This window comes from Triturus cristatus, chromosome 4_1 (genome assembly GCF_964204655.1).
Source record: "Triturus cristatus chromosome 4_1, aTriCri1.1, whole genome shotgun sequence".
Taxonomy (NCBI): Eukaryota; Metazoa; Chordata; class Amphibia; order Caudata; family Salamandridae; genus Triturus; species Triturus cristatus.
The window spans coordinates 869,444,983-869,469,203 of NC_140585.1; positions in this window are offsets into that span (position 1 = coordinate 869,444,983).

Here is a 24,221-nt window from a genome sequence, read left to right on the forward strand (position 1 = left end):
TTTGTTTTTATTATTGCATGTTTTAGAAACCCTTGCTAAAAAATTTGCATTTATTGTCGCAAAATTTAATTCTCAATGCCGCATAATTCCAGCAGCACTGACAATGATATCGTTCTGGAGAGTGGTTTTGGGGCCGTCATTGTTATGATAAAATCCTCATTTCACAGGAAACTGTGTAATTATTTCAATACTTTGCGGTTCTCTGTGAAATAATACTACTGCATTTTGTGCATTAAAAACAGCCAAGCAGGCCCACCATTCAAGAAAATATCGATTAGAATTTTGAGTCAAAAGTATAGTTTACAATGCAATGGTTTAATGTTTCATGCTAAAAGTACATGGATGGTAAATATTATTATTGCAGATGGTCTTTCCTTACTTTCAAAGCTATGCCTGGGGATATGTCAAAAAGGAGATGCTAAAAGTGCCAGTCATCTTAAAGCCTCTCGTGGTCTGCTGAGCACAGGATCAGAAAATGGCTAAGAACATGGCTCGAAACTGCTGAGCGCATTAATGACTTTGTACACCGTGTTTGACATACACAGCGCTCTGATAAATTGGCAGGGTGATTCCAAATGTGTTCCATTCTGCAGCAGCAGCAAACACCGGGAGTGATTTATTTGCAACTTGCGCGGCGGTATCGTTAATGGCCCTCGTGCTGATCGGCGATGTTCTGCCCGCAATCTCCAATCAAGTGGCAGTGGAATGACGGAGGCAGATGCCTCGTTTCAGAGGCGCGCGCGCTGTAATAGTTGCATACTTAATAGGCTTTTTTGTGAACTTCGATGGGAAATCGGAGGGGTGGAGAGAGGAGGACAAGGGGTATTGTATAGTACGCAATCTACTAATTTGACAAGCCTTTGACAAATAGGACGATTGTGTCTTTTTTATACACTCTGACAATCATGTAAATAGGTGATTCTTTTTAGGTAAAGGAAATTCTTAATTACCATTTGACATCTGCACTTTGACACTTTTTTTTTTAACTTTCGGCATTCTGTCATTGACGATAGCTGTTAGTTTTGCCCACAGTTTAGCTCACACTAAGGGGCAGATCTATGTTGGAGTTGCGCCACTTTTACGCCGCCGTTGCATCACTTTTGTGACGCAGCGGCGGCGCAAAACGAGCACCATGCTGCGGGGTATTTACAAAGTGACGCATCTGGGAGATGCGTCACGTTGTAAAGCCCTGCGCCAGAAGCAGGCGTTCTGGCGCAGGGGGGGCGTTCCGGCGAAGGGACGCCTCCTAAAAGTGGCTGAGTGAAATCTACAAGATTTCACTCAGTCACTTTTAAGGCCATGCTGCGTCAAAACCCTGCGCCTGCTTGAAGCAGGCGTAAGGATTGACGCAGCATGTTAGGGATAGGGCACCCCCGAGCCTTGCTGGAGCTGCGTCGCGCTTGCGACGCAACTCCAGCAATGCGCCGCCTTTCCGACAGGGGATGCGTCACGCTTCTGCCCATCCGAGTGCCACGGTGCACTGCATTATAAATGCGTCGCATCAGTGGTGGCGCACGGGTGGGCAGATGCGTCGCAACTCTTCTGGCGCATCTCTGCTGATTAGCAGAGATGCGCCAGAAGTCATAAATCTGCCCCTAAATGCCCAAGGAGCAGGGGTGGTGGTACTGGTCATTTCCAAAAGTGAGAAATAGGCAGTCGAGACCCTGTTAACATGTGCGTTATTTATTTACCGTGTTCATTGGATCCCTGCTGCCACCTGTCTGGAGATCCAAACATGAATTTCAATCGCGCTGCAGTGAAGTACCACATCGCAACTGTGAACATTTTCCATGCAAACTCAAAACTTTAATACATGCATGTGTGTGAGTGTGTGTGTGTATATATATATATATATATATACATACATACACATATATACATATATATACACCCACACACATGTCTATATTTTTATATATATACACACACACACACACACACATATATATATATATATATATATCGTTGAAGTGCAAAAGTACGTGCGCTCTCAGGTAAGTAAACGACACATCCAAGTTGTAGTAGTGATCAGGTTTATTCCATAACGCGTTTCGACTGCGTCCGCAGCCTTGCTCACATGGAACCGTGTAATGGAAAACTGGATGCAAATGTATATACACATGACACAACCCAGAGGGCAGTGGAGTCAAAATAGGACTGAGAGAAAGAAGGCGTCCGCCATCTTGGAAAGGTCAACAATGGTAAACATAGTGAAAGGCAAATGCAAAGTAAATACACAATGACGTAATGTGAAAACGTAATGTGAAAATGATCATCAGTACAAATGCACGAAATAAAATACTCCACTGTTACATTTGTGATAGGTCAAATGACCGCAAAAAGGTATATGGCTCGAAAACACATTATCGTAGCACTCATGGTGAAATTAATGTAAAAGTGGTCATTCGAGCATCATAATACTGCGTCTAACAAAAATGGAAACGCTGGGCCAATGTGGAAGCACTGCAAAGTGATAGACTTCCGCTGCGCATGGAAAGGTGGCTAAGTAGCCAGACACATGGGGGGGAAGAGCTGGACCCATTGCGAGTTATTGCAATAAAGGATGGTGTGGTGAAAGGAAGAGTCAGTGATGGCAAGGTTACCAGAGGAGTGGTTGCCGATTGCAGACCAATAATAAGTCAGTGCGCGTTGCACGAAGTGCAGAGTAGACCCAAACATGGTTAATGGGCTGGCAAGTTCATGATCTGACGTACATGCAAAGTGCTCGTACAGTGCTAAACATCTGGTCTTTCCATTCACGGGTAATATGATGGACAGAGTGCCACGATAGGAAACAGGTTGAAAACTAGAACAAAGACAGTGATGAGCAAGTGCCCTGGGTCAAGATAACCAAAAACCACTTATCCTGCTGCTCTCAAAGCCCTTCTCGGAGTGTCCAGTTGTGAATCAAGTGCCCCAGTTTTCTAAGTGAAGGTGAAGACGTGACTCCGAAGAGAAGGTTAGGCACCTGTGTGGTGATTAGGTGCCTTCCTTATCTCCTGCAATAAAACATGAGAAAAACATTAGCTGACAAGTAAGAGAAATGTTCAAGATACCAAGACAGAATAAAACACACAGGAAGGTACATCCTAAAAAATTACAAGACATCCTCAGTAAACTGTCTGAACGTAAGAAATTACTCTCTTTTCAGATGTATTGACAGTTCCTCGTCCTGGTTCATCCCACCAGGGGCCTTAGTTTGGAGATCTACAATGTATTTAGACTCTCTCTGTCTGAGTCTGAGTGTCCTGTTACCCCCTCTGTGATCTAACCGGACTTGTTCCAAAATAAAATACTTCAGTAGTGAGGAGTCAGAATAGTGTCGCTCTTGGAAATGCCTCGCCACCGGGTATTTAGGGTCTTTATTGGTGATGGCCCGCTTGTGTTCAAGTACCCTTTTCTTGGCCATCAGGGTAGTGCTGCCTATATAGTACAGTCCGCATGGGCATTCTATCACATATATAACGAACGTGGTGCTGCAAGTGAGGAACTGGGTTATTGTTCTCTGATTGTGACCTTGTTCGTATGTTTTGCGTGATGTGCTGGCCGAACAAGCTTTGCAGTGACCACATGGGAAGAAACCTCTGAGGTTCTGGATACCACTGTCTTGAGTCAGAGTGATGTCACTGTGTACTAGTATATCCCTAAGGTTTCTACCTCGCCTGTATGTGATGTTAGGTCTGTCCTTGAAAGTGTGTCCAATGCTATTGTCATTCTTAAGTGTGTTCCAATTTTTTGACAGAATGTGTCTGATGCCATCAGACTCCGTATTGTAGGTCATGATCACCCTGGTTTCTGCATCCCCAGTTTCCTCCATTCCTGTGGTCTTATCTCTGAGTGTGTCTGTTCTATCCACGGACTCTACTCTGCAGATCGCTTTCTTGAGGACCCAATTGGGGTAGCCTCGAAGTTTAAATCTTTCGATCATGACTTTGCTTTCTTTCTCGAATGCTTCTCTGCTGCTACAATTTCTTTTTGCCCTCAGAAGTTCACCAAAGGGGATACTCCACTTGAGGGTGTCAGGGTGGCTGCTGAGGGCATGAAGGATGCTGTTGCCTGCTGTACTTTTGCGGTATAATGAGGTATGTAGTGTGTTGGATCTTACCTCTACCTTCACATCTAAGTATTCGACCATGTTGTCGCTAATGCACCCAGTGAGATGTATGTTGCGGTCATTGTAGTTGAGTTCTTGTATGAAATCAAGGGCCTCTGTCCGACTGCCTTTCCAAATAATGAAAAGGTCGTCAATGTATCTGAGCCAGAGAGCTACTTTGCTCAGATTTCTGATGGCAATTTTTTCTGAAAAAATCTCCTCCTCCCAGAGGCCCATGAAGAGATTTGCAAAGCTCGGTGCCAGACAAGAACCCATCGCGGTACCAATCAGCTGTTTATGGATGGTACCGTTGAAGATGAAGATGTTATTAGTGAGGCAGAATTCCGTCATTTCAATGATCATATCATTGTGTTCCAAATATTTGATCTCTCTTTGGTTGAGGAAGTGCCTGCATGCATCTAATCCCTGTTGATGGTCAATTATGGTGTACAGTGATTGTACGTCTAGTGTGATGAGTAGTAGGTCATTCTCCCATTTGATCATTTCTGGTTTACCCAGGAAATCTTTGGTATCCCTCACGTAACTGGGGAGCTTGGTGACAAATTCCCTGAGAAAATGGTCCACATATTTAGATATGTGCTCTGCTACACTTCCTATAGAGGACACTATGGGACGGCCAGGTGGAGATGTGGCACTCTTGTGGACCTTGGGTAGAAGGTAGAGCACCGGTATCTTGGGAAAATCCCTCTTGAGATAACAGTACTCTTCCCACTCAAGGATCCCTTTGTCTCTCCAAGTGATGAGTTTGTCCCATATCAGAATGACGCTTTCATTGTACACCTCCCTAGTGATCTGCATGTAGGAGTTGGTGTCCCCTAGTTGTCTGAGGGCCTCGGCAATGTATTGTTCTCTGTCCAGAATAACGACATTGCCACCTTTGTCTGCTGGTCGGATGACTATGTCATTGTCATCAGCTAATGATTTCAGAATTTGTCTCTGATTAAATGTCAGATTATTTTTGGAGTTGTTGCCAAATTGCGATTTGTTTCTCAGATCCATAAGGGCCTTGGTGACATTGTCGTGGAATGTGTCAATGCCGTCATGAGGTAGTGTGGGTAAAAAAGTCGAAGGTGGTTTAAAGCCAGTAGAGGCGGCTGAGTCGTGGGTGATGTCCATGGCATCCAAGATGTCTGTAGCTTCCGTGATCTGACTGTCCCTATTCGTGTCGTTATTGAGTTCGAAAAGGGTGGTGAGAGTATTGAGATCCCCTATCTCTAGGTTGGCTTCATGTTCCCCCTGTGTGTTGATGTCAGTGGCTGCTCTGGGCTGTTGGCGGCGTAATATATGCCACTTCTTAAGCTTGAGCTTTCTGACATATTTGAAGAGGTCAATTCTTGTTTCAACATAGTTAAAACTGGAAGAGGGGCAAAATGACAGACCTAAGCATAAAGTGTACTTCTCCACATCACTTAAATGTCTTTTAGACAGATTAATAATAGTTTTGTTAACCATGTTGTAGTCCATCAGTATGTTCTGTTGGAGCGCGTCTTGTTGCTTCCCATACGCCCCCTTCCTCTGCCTCTTCTGCCACTGTTGTCTGATTCGTTGCCGTCTGTTCCTCCGTCTATTCGGCCTCTTCCTCGTGCTCGTCCTCTCTGGCCCCTCGATCTCGGTGTTGCTGTGTCTCTCGTACTCTGTCGTGTTTGTCGCATTGTCCGGTATTCGTCTAAAAAAGTGATGGTGCGGGTACTGCGTTCCTCGCCTGAAGTCTCCCCTTTGGATACGTCCGATTCCGTATCGCTAGCAGTGGATATCTCTGAGGGTACTTCTTCCACCGGAGTAGCCTTCTCTGTTGTAGGTGTTTCTTTGTCCTTGTAGAGATGATCATATTTTCGGCTAAAAGTTAGTATCCTCCCGCTGTCGTAGTCTCCATAGTCTCTGTTAAGTTTCCTTTGTTTACGCCCTTTGATGTCCTCCTCGTGTTTAACCAGTCTCTCTTTCATATTCTCCATTGCCTTGTTGTAGGTCTCTGTACTCATGTTTTTGGTAAGGTCTTCTTGAAGGTCTTTGATTTCTTTCAATAGTGCATCGCGGTCGATCCAGGCGTACTTTATCAGTATCTCCAGCATCCGTCTGGAGCTGAGTGCCGAGTTCTGGGACCATTCTTTGAGCATTTCGGGGTTTGGTTTTTCATACGAGGGTGTAATGAAAATCCTCAGGCCTCTCGGAGCCATCTCTTGTTCCACGTAGTTTTGTAGTGAGATGGCCTCCCACCATTTCGATATCTCTGCTCTCTTCGTTTTCTCCAGTTTCCTCAGTTTATCCTCTGTTGTGCGTGTTTCTGGATTGGTGGCCTCTTTATGATTCCTTGGTCCCGGTTTCCTCGTAAATAAAGTGAGAGCAGCTGCTCTTCTCTCAGCCTCATCTTCCATGATGTACTAAACTGATCACTCAATTCTGTCCAAAACAGTAAGTGCGTTTATTACCCCCCTCTTATCATAGTAGAGGGTTCTTTCTGCCGTGATATAAGGTATGTATGTAAATACAGTCAATCCTCTAATGCCCAAAAGTGAGCTTGTTGTGCAGCGAGTCGTATGACAATAATGGTCTTGCCCCACAGTACACACAGAGAGAAGCGGGGTTACAGGCAGGGAGTAAACGATCCTTCTCACGTCTCCTACCCCACTGTGCCTCCGTAAGCGAGTAAATGAAATCGCGTGTGTATCGCTGGTGTGGTACAGCCATCACTGACTCTTCCTTTCACCACACCATCCTTTATTGCAATAACTCGCAATGGGTCCAGCTCTTCCCCCCCATGTGTCTGGCTACTTAGCCACCTTTCCATGCGCAGCGGAAGTCTATCACTTTGCAGTGCTTCCACATTGGCCCAGCGTTTCCATTTTTGTTAGACGCAGTATTATGATGCTCGAATGACCACTTTTACATTAATTTCACCATGAGTGCTACGATAATGTGTTTTCGAGCCATATACCTTTTTGCGGTCATTTGACCTATCACAAATGTAACAGTGGAGTATTTTATTTCGTGCATTTGTACTGATGATCATTTTCACATTACGTTTTCACATTACGTCATTGTGTATTTACTTTGCATTTGCCTTTCACTATGTTTACCATTGTTGACCTTTCCAAGATGGCGGACGCCTTCTTTCTCTCAGTCCTATTTTGACTCCACTGCCCTCTGGGTTGTGTCATGTGTATATACATTTGCATCCAGTTTTCCATTACACGGTTCCATGTGAGCAAGGCTGCGGACGCAGTCGAAACGCGTTATGGAATAAACCTGATCACTACTACAACTTGGATGTGTCGTTTACTTACCTGAGAGCGCACGTACTTTTGCACTTCAACGATAGTATTGCCGGTGGCTTCGCCGGCGTGTACGCCACTTTCCTAGGGTGCCAGCTGTCCGGAAGAAGCGTTTGCAGATTTTGGATTACTATTGAGGACAGCGCTGCACCGGCCGTGATTTCCCACCTTTTCCCCCTTGGTATACCAACAATCTTCAGCACGATCTACGACGAGCGCTGACCCTGGATCTTCAGGCAGAGGTAAGCCCGTGTGTATGAGTTTCCGTCCCTAGGACAGATCTGACTTAGCGTGCATCGGCGGATGCACGAGACCTCTTATCCAACCGGGGCAGCGGGACCGTTCACTGGGTAGTTATCTTCTGTACCACACCAGCGATACACACGCGATTTCATTTACTCGCTTACGGAGGCACAGTGGGGTAGGAGACGTGAGAAGGATCGTTTACTCCCTGCCTGTAACCCCGCTTCTCTCTGTGTGTACTGTGGGGCAAGACCATTATTGTCATACGACTCGCTGCACAACAAGCTCACTTTTGGGCATTAGAGGATTGACTGTATTTACATACATACCTTATATCACGGCAGAAAGAACCCTCTACTATGATAAGAGGGGGGTAATAAACGCACTTACTGTTTTGGACAGAATTGAGTGATCAGTTTAGTACATCATGGAAGATGAGGCTGAGAGAAGAGCAGCTGCTCTCACTTTATTTACGAGGAAACCGGGACCAAGGAATCATAAAGAGGCCACCAATCCAGAAACACGCACAACAGAGGATAAACTGAGGAAACTGGAGAAAACGAAGAGAGCAGAGATATCGAAATGGTGGGAGGCCATCTCACTACAAAACTACGTGGAACAAGAGATGGCTCCGAGAGGCCTGAGGATTTTCATTACACCCTCGTATGAAAAACCAAACCCCGAAATGCTCAAAGAATGGTCCCAGAACTCGGCACTCAGCTCCAGACGGATGCTGGAGATACTGATAAAGTACGCCTGGATCGACCGCGATGCACTATTGAAAGAAATCAAAGACCTTCAAGAAGACCTTACCAAAAACATGAGTACAGAGACCTACAACAAGGCAATGGAGAATATGAAAGAGAGACTGGTTAAACACGAGGAGGACATCAAAGGGCGTAAACAAAGGAAACTTAACAGAGACTATGGAGACTACGACAGCGGGAGGATACTAACTTTTAGCCGAAAATATGATCATCTCTACAAGGACAAAGAAACACCTACAACAGAGAAGGCTACTCCGGTGGAAGAAGTACCCTCAGAGATATCCACTGCTAGCGATACGGAATCGGACGTATCCAAAGGGGAGACTTCAGGCGAGGAACGCAGTACCCGCACCATCACTTTTTTAGACGAATACCGGACAATGCGACAAACACGACAGAGTACGAGAGACACAGCAACACCGAGATCGAGGGGCCAGAGAGGACGAGCACGAGGAAGAGGCCGAATAGACGGAGGAACAGACGGCAACGAATCAGACAACAGTGGCAGAAGAGGCAGAGGAAGGGGGCGTATGGGAAGCAACAAGACGCGCTCCAACAGAACATACTGATGGACTACAACATGGTTAACAAAACTATTATTAATCTGTCTAAAAGACATTTAAGTGATGTGGAGAAGTACACTTTATGCTTAGGTCTGTCATTTTGCCCCTCTTCCAGTTTTAACTATGTTGAAACAAGAATTGACCTCTTCAAATATGTCAGAAAGCTCAAGCTTAAGAAGTGGCATATATTACGCCGCCAACAGCCCAGAGCAGCCACTGACATCAACACACAGGGGGAACATGAAGCCAACCTAGAGATAGGGGATCTCAATACTCTCACCACCCTTTTCGAACTCAATAACGACACGAATAGGGACAGTCAGATCACGGAAGCTACAGACATCTTGGATGCCATGGACATCACCCACGACTCAGCCGCCTCTACTGGCTTTAAACCACCTTCGACTTTTTTACCCACACTACCTCATGACGGCATTGACACATTCCACGACAATGTCACCAAGGCCCTTATGGATCTGAGAAACAAATCGCAATTTGGCAACAACTCCAAAAATAATCTGACATTTAATCAGAGACAAATTCTGAAATCATTAGCTGATGACAATGACATAGTCATCCGACCAGCAGACAAAGGTGGCAATGTCGTTATTCTGGACAGAGAACAATACATTGCCGAGGCCCTCAGACAACTAGGGGACACCAACTCCTACATGCAGATCACTAGGGAGGTGTACAATGAAAGCGTCATTCTGATATGGGACAAACTCATCACTTGGAGAGACAAAGGGATCCTTGAGTGGGAAGAGTACTGTTATCTCAAGAGGGATTTTCCCAAGATACCGGTGCTCTACCTTCTACCCAAGGTCCACAAGAGTGCCACATCTCCACCTGGCCGTCCCATAGTGTCCTCTATAGGAAGTGTAGCAGAGCACATATCTAAATATGTGGACCATTTTCTCAGGGAATTTGTCACCAAGCTCCCCAGTTACGTGAGGGATACCAAAGATTTCCTGGGTAAACTAGAAATGATCAAATGGGAGAATGACCTACTACTCATCACACTAGACGTACAATCACTGTACACCATAATTGACCATCAACAGGGATTAGATGCATGCAGGCACTTCCTCAACCAAAGAGAGATCAAATATTTGGAACACAATGATATGATCATTGAAATGACGGAATTCTGCCTCACTAATAACATCTTCATCTTCAACGGTACCATCCATAAACAGCTGATTGGTACCGCGATGGGTTCTTGTCTGGCACCGAGCTTTGCAAATCTCTTCATGGGCCTCTGGGAGGAGGAGATTTTTTCAGAAAAAATTGCCATCAGAAATCTGAGCAAAGTAGCTCTCTGGCTCAGATACATTGACGACCTTTTCATTATTTGGAAAGGCAGTCGGACAGAGGCCCTTGATTTCATACAAGAACTCAACTACAATGACCGCAACATACATCTCACTGGGTGCATTAGCGACAACATGGTCGAATACTTAGATGTGAAGGTAGAGGTAAGATCCAACACACTACATACCTCATTATACCGCAAAAGTACAGCAGGCAACAGCATCCTTCATGCCCTCAGCAGCCACCCTGACACCCTCAAGTGGAGTATCCCCTTTGGTGAACTTCTGAGGGCAAAAAGAAATTGTAGCAGCAGAGAAGCATTCGAGAAAGAAAGCAAAGTCATGATCGAAAGATTTAAACTTCGAGGCTACCCCAATTGGGTCCTCAAGAAAGCGATCTGCAGAGTAGAGTCCGTGGATAGAACAGACACACTCAGAGATAAGACCACAGGAATGGAGGAAACTGGGGATGCAGAAACCAGGGTGATCATGACCTACAATACGGAGTCTGATGGCATCAGACACATTCTGTCAAAAAATTGGAACACACTTAAGAATGACAATAGCATTGGACACACTTTCAAGGACAGACCTAACATCACATACAGGCGAGGTAGAAACCTTAGGGATATACTAGTACACAGTGACATCACTCTGACTCAAGACAGTGGTATCCAGAACCTCAGAGGTTTCTTCCCATGTGGTCACTGCAAAGCTTGTTCGGCCAGCACATCACGCAAAACATACGAACAAGGTCACAATCAGAGAACAATAACCCAGTTCCTCACTTGCAGCACCACGTTCGTTATATATGTGATAGAATGCCCATGCGGACTGTACTATATAGGCAGCACTACCCTGATGGCCAAGAAAAGGGTACTTGAACACAAGCGGGCCATCACCAATAAAGACCCTAAATACCCGGTGGCGAGGCATTTCCAAGAGCGACACTATTCTGACTCCTCACTACTGAAGTATTTTATTTTGGAACAAGTCCGGTTAGATCACAGAGGGGGTAACAGGACACTCAGACTCAGACAGAGAGAGTCTAAATACATTGTAGATCTCCAAACTAAGGCCCCTGGTGGGATGAACCAGGACGAGGAACTGTCAATACATCTGAAAAGAGAGTAATTTCTTACGTTCAGACAGTTTACTGAGGATGTCTTGTAATTTTTTAGGATGTACCTTCCTGTGTGTTTTATTCTGTCTTGGTATCTTGAACATTTCTCTTACTTGTCAGCTAATGTTTTTCTCATGTTTTATTGCAGGAGATAAGGAAGGCACCTAATCACCACACAGGTGCCTAACCTTCTCTTCGGAGTCACGTCTTCACCTTCACTTAGAAAACTGGGGCACTTGATTCACAACTGGACACTCCGAGAAGGGCTTTGAGAGCAGCAGGATAAGTGGTTTTTGGTTATCTTGACCCAGGGCACTTGCTCATCACTGTCTTTGTTCTAGTTTTCAACCTGTTTCCTATCGTGGCACTCTGTCCATCATATTACCCGTGAATGGAAAGACCAGATGTTTAGCACTGTACGAGCACTTTGCATGTACGTCAGATCATGAACTTGCCAGCCCATTAACCATGTTTGGGTCTACTCTGCACTTCGTGCAACGCGCACTGACTTATTATTGGTCTGCAATCGGCAACCACTCCTCTGGTAACCTTGCCATCACTGACTCTTCCTTTCACCACACCATCCTTTATTGCAATAACTCGCAATGGGTCCAGCTCTTCCCCCCCATGTGTCTGGCTACTTAGCCACCTTTCCATGCGCAGCGGAAGTCTATCACTTTGCAGTGCTTCCACATTGGCCCAGCGTTTCCATTTTTGTTAGACGCAGTATTATGATGCTCGAATGACCACTTTTACATTAATTTCACCATGAGTGCTACGATAATGTGTTTTCGAGCCATATACCTTTTTGCGGTCATTTGACCTATCACAAATGTAACAGTGGAGTATTTTATTTCGTGCATTTGTACTGATGATCATTTTCACATTACGTTTTCACATTACGTCATTGTGTATTTACTTTGCATTTGCCTTTCACTATGTTTACCATTGTTGACCTTTCCAAGATGGCGGACGCCTTCTTTCTCTCAGTCCTATTTTGACTCCACTGCCCTCTGGGTTGTGTCATGTGTATATACATTTGCATCCAGTTTTCCATTACACGGTTCCATGTGAGCAAGGCTGCGGACGCAGTCGAAACGCGTTATGGAATAAACCTGATCACTACTACAACTTGGATGTGTCGTTTACTTACCTGAGAGCGCACGTACTTTTGCACTTCAACGATAGTATTGCCGGTGGCTTCGCCGGCGTGTACGCCACTTTCCTAGGGTGCCAGCTGTCCGGAAGAAGCGTTTGCAGATTTTGGATATATATATATATATATACATATACATATATATTGGTTTTAAACATTTCCATTCTATTACATTTAAACATACCTATAGTCAATAGATCATCGTAAATGAGGTGGCAGATGAACATATTACTGTTGTCTCACCAGAGTGTTCATGAACATTCCTATAGTGACAATTCAAAGATTTGTCATGTAAATGTAGGACACAGTTAAAGGCTTGGTGGCAACTTGTGACATGCTTAAAAATAACTGAAGGGATAGGCCATTTGCTATGGTTTGGTGGAGGACAGCCTTACTGATAAGGATCAAAATAATCTGGAATCCAAATGTAAAGGCTTACACACACTCTCAAAAAGACTCAGATCAGTGGGAGCTGTGAAAAACAACTCTTAGTTTATAAGCAAATACATCAAAAAGCAGAGCAGTGCCACAAGACTTGTCGGACTATGGTTATGTCTTATGTGTGTAGGCGAGATTTAGTAAATAGAATGAAAACCTCAAACCTTCTCGGACCATTCTGTCTATAAGAACTCAGAATGTTGAGGTGGTGGTTAACTGTAGTGCAATTAATGGCAGCATTTCAAAATTCTCAAGCACTAATATTTAAAGGAGACGTTTCCAGCTGCAGAGAAAAAAGATGAGTGTGATAAATTAGGTTGCTGTTAGTGGGAGTAGGGGTGAAATCCTACCCACAGCAATCACAATCCTTGTCAGGGTGAAGTCTCAAACAAACCCCGAATTATCCTGTGCTCAACCCTTCAGTGGTTTGGCCTTGGCAGTTAGGTTTAACTTAGAGACAATGTGTAAAGCATTTTTGTAGCACTTCAAACAGTAATAAAGCGAAGACACAAAAAAAGGAAATTCCCACACCAGTAAAAAATATAGAGTACATTTTAATAAACAAAACAACAGACATCCAGTCAGTAAAATTGGAGCTATGCAAGTTTAGAAGATTTCAGTGAATATAGTGCTAAAAAGCACAAAGCACAAATTGTGGTTATGTGGATGCACTGGGCCAGAATTCAGGCCATCTGCAATGTAGCGCAAGCTGGCTCTGGGACCCAGTTAGGTACGCTGAACACAGTTAATTCTGGTTGCAAAGAAATGCTGAGTCCTGCATGAGGATGTGTTGCGCAGCTGAGGTGATGCAATGTCCGGGCAAGGGATGCATTGCACAGCATTGGTTCTGGGGACCTGTGATGTGCAGTGCAATTCAATGTTCTTGCATGGAGATGCGTTACACAGTGGTGGTTCCAATGGGGTGCATTGGGAGAGGCAATGGCTTTGCATGGAGGTGCATCACGTAGCTGTTGTTCCGATGGGCTGCTGTAGGCGATGCATAATCCTTGCTTTGGGGAAGTGCACGCAGCACAGGAATGTATCTATTCTGAGGGCACTGCGTTGGACAACAGAAGTGATGCTCCGGGTCTGCGGGAGATGTGCCATGCCTCGAAGGAGATGTGTCAGTTCTCCTGAATCCACAAATGGGCTGGAAGAGCACCTTCAGGACCATTTGCCAGCGTCCAGGACTAGGGTTGAGTCACTTGGGTGTGGAGGACTCACAGATGGCAATGTCCAGGTTCTAGGTTCAAGGTTGTTGGAAGCCTGTCCTGTCCCTGAGTCTTCTGATAAGGAGGCCAGCCAACAACCCTGGGAGTCACTCTGGGGTCCTGGCTTTAAAGTTGCAGTTTTAGTCCTTCTCACTCATGCAAGAGGCAACATGTTAGCAGAGAAAGGCAGCAGTCTTACCAGGGAGCAATCCAGCACAGTGGCAGTCCTTTCAGCAGCACCGTAGTCCTTTATGGCAGGGTTCATAGATCCAGAAGTGTACTAAAGAGTTCAGTCGAGGGGGCCGGTATTTTTTCCTGGTGACCACTGTAACATAGAGGAAGCTTCTAGAGGTTTCCACCCCACTGAGGTGTCAGGCATCCCCTCCCTCCTTGTCCTGACTCTGACTATTCTGGGATCACAACGACTCATGACAAACCTTTTGTGACAGGGTTCAGGCAGAGGCTTTGTGATGTGAAAGTGTGGTAGGTGGCAGCTCCTCTCCCTCGTCAACTCAGAGTGGCCCATACTGCCAACACCTCTCTTACCTTTGTCTCACTGTCTGGGAGTAATACACAAAAACCAACTGCCAGCTACACCTAGTCATGTGACCCAGGAACAGGCTGCAGGCACCACATTGTTAGGAGGAGAAGAAAAGGCTAACTCCACCATTTAAGACGGCTTTTAATTACAATTTTTAGATCTCAAACTCGATCTGTCCACCTGCTCCCAATCGAAATTTATTACTTATTAAATGTAATAAGGTTTCTAAATAATATTCTATGGGAGAGATAGGCCTTGCAGTAGTGAAACATTTTTTTGAGCTTTTCACTACCAGGACATGTAAAACCTTCAAAATACACTGCACCCTGCCCTCTGTGATGTGTCGGGCCTACCCTCGGTGTGACATATATGTGTTGTAAAGGAAGGTTTGGGCTGGGCAAAAGGTTTATCTTGTCAGGTCAAAACGGTAGTTTGAAACTGCACACACAGCCTGCAATGGCAGACTTGAGACATGTTTAAAGTGCTACTTAAGTGGGTATCACAATCAGTGCTGCAGACCCACTAGTAGCATTTAAGTTATAGGCCCTGGGCACATGTAGTACCACTTTACTAGGGACTTACAAGTAAATTAAATGTGCCAATTGGGTGTAAGCCAAATTCATCAGGAATCAAGGAACCAGCACAAGCACTTTAGCAAAGTAAAAGGGAAATCTTTTACTGCAAGAAAGTTTCATTGTTTAGGAGTAGCGCATTTCGTTTGCATCTGAATCTCACAGTTACACTGGTTCAACTTAATTCTGAGAGGTCCTTGGTAAGCATAAGTCCTTGAGTGAATTAATTTAACATTTAGAGAGATATCAAAATCTGGATTTCCAAGGAAAAAAACTAAGAATTGAAAATGAGCTACAGGAGTTAAACATTTTTAATTTTTATAACACTATAAGCATCAAAGAAATAATACCATAGTCAAGTACACCAAAACACTGAATGTCTTTAAGAAGCTTTGTGCTTAAAGGCATTCTTCACTGAAGATCTGAATTCATTTAGTTTGAACATTATGTAAGTTTGGCATGTTACCTGCCGATTCTCATCCTATACTCTTTCTTTCCAGTTTTATGTCCCATCTTGCCTATTTTCTAATCGTTTCTGCGTCTTGGAATGAGCAGCACAGTCCTATCTTTTTCTTTACCCACCTTTCTTACTCTTGAGGGCTCAGCGTTCTAGAGGTCCTGAAGTGGCATCATAGTTTTGAGACCCAGGAAGACCCAGAGACTGCATTTGGACATTCCTGAAACCAGAGAAGCATAGCTGTGATATTCATCCGGAGCCTTGAAGTATTGTGTATCAAGAGCTTCTCCTTGAAAGCATGAAAACCAGATACTGCTTAATCTTTACTCACCCTGCCAACATAACCTGGGCCCATAAGAGCCCTTAAAATCTCGAGTAATGATTTTGTTTTGCAAATCAATAGTTCATACTCATAGGCTCTAGGATATATACTTGAATGCGTACATCAATACCCTACGCCAAGAACATCTAAGCATCCGCGCCTAACGGCTAAAAACTTGCAAGTGGTTACAGAGGACCGGACCAAGGACAAAATTGAGGTTATATTGGAGAACCTCTATGAGAAATTTGTGGGAGAATTAGAAGCAAAACTGAAGTGACTCACTGCCGTTGAAGCAGCACTTGGAAATCTTAGGTTGTCTATGATGCTTACTGCAGTCCCTACGATCACTACTATGACTGCTCCATCTGCCACGGTGTGTAGTCCCCCTGTGTCTACCTTGCCAAAACAATAGGGCTGATACTTGTAAAGAGAATTGTTCTTCGATCAAGATTAGCGTACAGCATCTTTCTTCCTCCAGAGATGAGCAGTGTGGAGGCTCACAGCTGTGCCTGATGGAGGGTGGGAGTGAAGGGATTCAGGGATGGTGGGAGAACTGGTTCTAGTCGATTTCCGAACACAGCAGTACTTGATCTCCCCCCTGGGGCATGTCCCTATGTGGCAATGATTGCTAACATCCCACCTCTAACAATGAATACAAGTGACTCGTTTACTCAACTAATGAACAAGGTACTTTATTGGTTACATATACATGCAAATTTCCCGCATTCATTTTTTTCAAGTATTTTGATGATTCGAAGGGTAGTGTGGGTCGGCTCACTGCGGAATTGCTTCCCTGGCGATTCCATGATTGTTCTACCTCTATTGTCCACAGTTTATTTTTAAATGGCCATATAGGTGGCAGTACCCAGTCTGTCATGACACTTTTCCATTAAACTTCTTTTATCCATCCCAGCACTGTGAAATTGCACCTATATTTAGCAAAGTGAGAATGAGGGCCCACTATAGGAATGAAAAGAGAGATAACCATCCAAGGAGTCTATTGGTGTGAAGAGAGGAATACTCTGCTTTGTCCAACAACAATTGACATATTGGTGATGAATCCTCAAAAATTCTGGTTTCCTTGGTATAACAACTACAGTACATACTAACCCTGTTACATCTAGTAATCATTCAGTTCCTGGATTCACAGAGCCACCAACTTTTGGTTCACCTAGATCAGGTCCCATGGCTGCTCCCCTTAGTTTGTTGGGAGTTTCTGGAACTTAGAGTTTTGAATCATCTTTGTTTGTGCTACTGTCTGGTAGACAACAATCTCCCAGTGCCACAACTAGGGGAGCTCCTTCTGTCACTCTATCAACAGGGCCAGATAGACTGGCGGGTATCCTAAGTTGGAACATTGCTGGGATTAGTTCTGAAAAGGAAAAGTCAACAAGGGTGTAATTAATTGGTAACCACCTAATATGCCTATTCCAGGAGACTTGGGCTATAAAGTCAACACACAGGTGTGGGTATATAATAGCCTTTGGATCCCAGCTAGTGGATCAGCAACAAGACAACCATCGGGTGGGTTGCTCGCCAGGATGAGTGTATCCCTTCCATATACTGTAACCAAACTTAAACTGGAATCTAGGGATATCCAACATCTAGTTTTCTCCTACCCTAAGGGTGTGTCTATTGCGCTAATAAATATCTACAATAAAAGTGTAGGAAAATGCTGCGAGTCTCCAACATTACATATATTGGATAGCAGACTTTTATTATGTAATTGTCCTGAGTGATTTTAACCTTACCTATGAACCCAATGCTATATCAGAGGACCTATCCCATGAAGAGGACCAATTGTAGGGCATTCCAGAGTTAAAAGCTCCACCCAATTTCTTTTTTATCTAGGGCTGCCCTTCAGATGTTGGATATTACTTTAGCCCTCAGATTGTGAGCATGTAACAGTCGCTCGCCCTCCAATGCAACAACGGCTCCAACATTCTGACCACCTATTACTTAGTGTCCGCAAAATGCTAGAATTAGTCCCTCCTTCTTCCACTGGGAGATATGAGCAGCAGTTGAAGGTTACTACCAATTGAAGAAAAGTGAAATCAGAGGCTGCAAACTGTTCACCTGATGCCATGTTACACTTCTACTCGATTCTTGCCTCACACATGGAGGTTAAGCATGAATGCTTGGGGAGAGTGAAATAATAATGGCTGAGCATGTTAAATTCTTTTACAGTCTTAGGGATGTTTTTGTATCCAGGTCTAGTAGCAAAAATGTAAAACCACTGCTACTGAATGGTTTAATGACATCAGCAGAAAGGCCAAAAGTAGTCTGTTAAATGCTATCTAAAGTGGAAACTGGAGGGACATCCAGATAACCAGAGTTGTGTATAGGCAGGAATTAGAACAAGTGAATGTTGCTTGGGAAAGCAAGCTTTGGGACGAGTTGCTCCAGACTTCCTCGACTAATGACGAAAAAGGTTTTGCTGGTTTGTTAGTGGTAATGGGAATTCCTGAACTCCTGCTGGGTCTTCTATGCTCCCTTGTGAATGGGTTGCTCATTTTAGTAGCCTCTACTCATCTACATCAGTCACTGATCAGTCCTCAGAAGCACTTGTTCTTATACCTGTTTCTTCTCCTAGCTGGTACGAGCTTCGTGCTTTGCTAGGATTTTCCCTTGAAGAGACTGCCTTATCAATCAAAGCTATGAAACCAGGGAAAGAACAAGGCTTGGACAAAACCCCAGGTGACCTTCATCAATCTGACAGTAGCATCTGGGATCCATATGTTAACACCATTACAAACGCAATGGTTGCAGGTGCACCAATCTCACCCACTTGTACGGGTGGCTGAGATCGTCATCATTTTTATAAAGGGCAATCTGTGTACTCCATCTAATTACAGCCTCATTAACCATCTGGGTAATCTCCAGAAGGTTTTTTTGTAAGCAAATTTTGGAACAGTTAGTGGAGTGGATAGATGACAACCACGTAATATGAAGTTTGAAAGCAGGGTTAAGAGCAAGTTTTCCACTTCTTGCAGATCAAGTGAAAAACAGTTGATTTCAAAGGGCGGTGATCTTTTTGTGGTGTTTGTAAACCCTTGTGCCACTTTTGATCTGGTCCCAAGGGAAAAATTGTGGGCGATCCTGGGGGAAATAGGAGTCCCTGGTAAATTGTTAAGAATTATAGTACGTCTCCATGAAGGGAACTACGCCAGAATCTGTTGTGACACCAAGGGGGACTAACTGATCAGTCCATGTTCAGAAAGGCACCTGCCAGGGATGTGTGCTGGCTCCTACCCTCTTTTTACAGTATATTAATAATTGCATAAAATATCTAAATAATTGTGCCAATGACCCTACTTCTGTTGCTGGGTGGAAAATCCCAGGCGTTTTTTTACGTAGATGATACTCTTCTAGTAAAAATGAGGGTGGGTCTCCAAAATTTGGTTGACAGCTTCTGAGCATTTTGCAAAGATTATGGCCTAGAGTTAAATGTTTCCAAAATAAAAACTTTATACCAAGAGGAAGCAGGAAAATGGTACGGATAAACAATTTAATGAGGTGTTGGAGAGGATATTAGAATTTGATTACCTAGGGGTCAGATTAGCAGACTCCGGGTCCAGGGCTCTACGGATTGCAAAAAGTTGCCATGTTGTGAGACAAAGAGCAGGTGGCATCATTAGAATGGCACACATGGCCCACTGGTTTCCTATTGTCCCTGCAACAGAAATATATAAAATGCAGGCACAGGGAGCGGCACAGTATAGTGCAGAACAATGGGAACATTGTAATCTCTGCAGCTTGAGTGTCAAAGAGAATAACCTCTTTAAAGCCATTACCTCCCCGGTCCCTCCTGTCCTCATCCCATTCATGAATAGTGAGATATTACTATCTTACGACAGAAAAAAAGAAACAAAGGACTGATGGCCGAACCCCCACACCCTTCCCTCTGGGAGTACAAATGTATACCAATCCCAGCATTCCTCCTGTTCTTTTTTTCTGTCTTCAACAGAATGGGACAAGGATGCAGGAGCTGGGGAGCTCCTGTGACCTTACCTGCTCGGCTGCCGAGCGGTGGAGTTTGCTGGTCCCGCCTTCTTCCCTGCAGGGCTTGGGGGATGTCAGGGGGATTCCCTCGGTTGTCTATTTCCTTTTTGGGATGCGTACCAGTCCTCGTGAGGTTTGGGGGAATCCTGTTTTGCACCTCCAGGTTTGCCGGGCTTGCTGGGAGGCTCAGCGTGATGTGGATGCTTCCGGGTCTTCATTGCCTGACTTCCGGGTTAGGGATTGCCCGGGAAGTCAGGCGCACGCTCTGCCGGTCAGCGCTGGGGCATGGAGGTTTCCCAGCGTCTGGGACCGGAGTATGTAAGTACCGCATATCGGTTTGCATTTCTTTCATTGTGGAAATACTGGATGCTTGCTGTCCTGCCTTGCTGGTGTTTGTTTCCTGAATTACGGCTGGTACTTCAGGCAGCAGGAGTTTCTTGTGCCTACTGGGGCATATTTCTTCAGTGCTGCTGGTGGTCCAGCGGCTGGTTTTTTCGGGGCCCCCTGGGACTTAATATCTTCAGTGCTGATGATAGTGCAAGCAGCAGGAATTCTCGCGCCTGCGGCTCCTTGTGGTAATTATGGGGAAGTATTTGAGGGAGCGCAGACATGTGGAGCGTTCCTCCTTCCCTTCTTCCACTTCTTCTTCTTCCTCCCCTTCTCAGGCTCAGTCCAAGTGCCGCAAGGAAGGTGGTGATGAACGTTTAAAGAGACTAATCAAGGAGACCCTGAGGGAGATGGGGGTGGGTCTCGTCTTAAGACCCCTTGCCTCCTCCATATTCTCTGTCTTTGGATTCAGAGGATGATTGGTTGGGAGGTGCTGAACGCAGGGCAAGTATGTGGATAAGGAGATGTTTCCGGATTTGCTTCACCATGTTAAATCTACCTTGAGATTTCCAGAGGATGAGGCTCCCAGCAACTCGGGGGGCTCTTTGCTAAGGCAGTTTCAGCGCTCAGCGACTGTTGATGCTCCCGTCCACCTTTTAATTCGTGAAGTTTTGAATAAGGAGTGGAATGATCCCAATAGCATTTGCTGCCTAGGTTCATGGCAAAGCTTTATCCTCTCCAGGACATGTCCAAGGAGTTGCCTGATTCCATCCCTATCGATTCCTTTGTTGCGAACCTGGTGGGTCAGACCCCTTTGGTGGAGGATGCAGTGATTAAGGATCCTGTGGATAAAAAGGTGGATGCCTCCCTGCGGAAAGTCTACTCTGGTTCCCATCTCGCCTTGAGGGTCGGTATTTATAGTACTTATGTCTCGCAGTCCTTGATCTCGGATATCAAAGCCTTGTATCAGTCCATAGATGAATCTTCTGATTGCTCTGGGTTGTTGGAACACATCGAGCGCCAGGTCAAGTTCCTGTCGGATATTTCTTTTGATGTGTTGCTGGCTTCCGCCCTCTCTGGCGGGGCAGGGCTGCCTGCTTGTCGCAACCTTGTCTTGAAGGTCTGGAAGACGGATTCGGCTCAGAAGGCTTGTGTCTTATGTCTGCTGTTTCAGGGGACTATGATGTTTGGGGAGGAATCGAAGGGGAAACTACATAAACTGTTTAAGGACAAAAAGCACTCTTCTTCCTTCAAGCAGCCCTCCGCTGCTCCCCCTTCCTCCAAATTTAAATATTTCTTTCACCCTCCCTCTCGGAAGCATTTTTCTCAAGGGCATGGGAGGTTTTACTCTGGGAGGGGTCGGGATCGTAGCACTAAATTCCCACCCCCTAAGCCTCACTCCTGACTATATTGCCGGTGCCCCAGTATTGTTGGTAGGAGGATGGCTGCAGTTTTTTCTTCAAGCCTGGCTGCGGTCGTGGGTTCTGGCCATTATTCGTCAGGGGTACAAACTTGAGTTTGTGGAGACTCCTCCGGAGTCGGGGATTCGTCCGACTTCTTGGCCAGCCTGGCCGGTCAAGAGGTCAGAGTTGTCTCTCGGGGTGCAGTCCCTGGTGCTGAAGGGGGCTGTTCAGGAGGTTCCTCCCCTGGAGGTGGGAAGGGGGTTTTACTATCTGATCTTTTGGGTTCCCAAGGTGATGGGGGGTTTCGTTTGGTCCTCGATTTGAAGGCTCTCAACAAATTTGTGGTCCATCTGCCCTTCTGCATAGAGATTCTACAGAGGGTCATTCCCTTGGTGCTCCCGGGTCATTTCTTGTGCACCCTCGATCTCCAGGATGCTTATTACCATGTTCTGATTCACCCTTGCTTTCGTTGTTTTTTGCGGATTTGCCTTCAGGGCCGTCATTACCAGTTTTGGGTTCTGCCCTTTGGCCTCCGGTCAGCCCCCTGTGTTTTCACCAAGGTGGTGGCCCCTCTGGTGGCTTTCCTTCATCTTCAAGGGATCTGCCTGTACCCTTATCTGGACGATTGGCTGGTTCAGGATCCCTCTCGGGATCGTCTGGTGGTGAATCGGGAAGTGGTATGTGCTACCTTATAAGCTCATGGGTTTCTTCTGAACTTACCCAACTGTCGGTTGGACGTCTTGCAGGACCTGGTTTTCATCGGGGGGCACTTCCGGACCGACCTCAACAGGGTGTTCCTGCTGGTCTCTCGAGGGTGACGTTGTGTTCTCTGGCTCGGAGGTTCATAGGAGGGGGCTCCTTTCGGGTCCGTCTGTGGTTGCTACTCATGGCGGCTTTGGTGTTCACGGTGGCATGGGCTTGTTTTGATCTCAGGCCTCTGTGGTTGTATCTAGTGGCTCGTTGGAACCCAATGTCTTGCAATCTGGGTCTTTGGGTTTTGGTGGCTCCTTCCCTTGTTCCTGCTATGCGCTGGTGGACTTTGTCGGACCATCTGTCTCTGGGGCTGCCATTGCAGTCTTCCCTTCTGGCGGTTTTGACAACCAGTGCGTTAGGTGGGGGGTGCCTCTGGAGTCTCAGTCTCTTCAGGGTGGTGATCCCTTCAGGAGGGGCATCACTCCTCAAACTGGAGGGGGTTTACTGTGGTGTCTCGTGCAGTGATGGGTTTCCGAGTGCTGTTGACCAGTTGCAATGTCCTGGTCCGTTCGGACAACATGGTTTCTGTGGCATATTTGAACAATCACGGCGGTTCCAGGTCCAAATCCCCGAATGCTGTGGTGGTTCCTTTGTTCTGCTGGGTGGAGGGGCACCTTCTGTCTCTGTCAGCTGTTCACATTTGGGGGTAGACAATGGTGTGGCAGATGCTCTCAGCCGGTATTTCCCCACCTCCCAGGAGTTGTCTCTGACTCCAGTGTCCTTTCGACTTGTGTGCAGGAGGTTTGGTCGTCCTTAACTCGACCTCTTTGCTTTACGGCAAAATGCCCAGTTGCCCCGGATTTGCTCCCCAACTTGGCAGGAAGGATCCGAGGGGGGGGGATGCTCTGTTCCTTACTTGGCCTCCTCGCCTCCTGTGTGCCTTTCCTCCTCTGGTTCTCACTCCCCGATTTTTGCCTTTTCTCTGTCAGGAGTCCAGTGATGCAGTGGTTTGCGGTTCCCTTCTGGCCCTGCCGGTCGAGGTTCCCCACTCTGAATTTGTTGGCCGTTCGGGATCTGCGGTTTCTCCCTTACTTTCCATCCCCACTGCGGTCGGCTTCGTTGTTGTCTCTTCCTCGGCTTCGGCTGTCTGTGTGGAAGTTGAGAGGCAGGGGTGGGGAAGTCAGCGTTTCCCTGAACATTTAGCCTTGGCTCTGCAGCAGTCTCGCAGGCCTTCCACCTTGAAATCATATGGCCATCACTAGGGAAATTTCCAGCATTTTTGTGGTTTGCTGGGGTTGTCTCCTCTTTTGTGTTCCCTGCCTAATGTGCTTCAGTTACTTTGGGAGGGGTTTGAGAAACGGTTGGCTATTTCCGCGTTGAAGGCTCAATGGGCTGCTATTAAGGCCTTTCGTTCCCCTTGGGGGAATTTGTCCGAAAGTAGATGATCTGGTCTCTCATTTGCTGCGAAGTTTCTCTTTGTCCCGTCCTGTGGTGCAGCCTTCTTTTCCTTTATGGGATATACCTCTGGTTTTGTGGGTCTTGGTGCTTCCTCCTGTTGAGCCTTTGTCAGAGGTGGATGTCAAGTTTCTGACTTTAAAGGTGGTCTTTCTGTTGGCCATTACTGCGGCTCGTTACCTTGAGGAGTTGGGGGTTCTTTTGGCCCGGGAGCTGTTTTTGACCTTCTCTGATGATGGGGTGGTTTTTCGG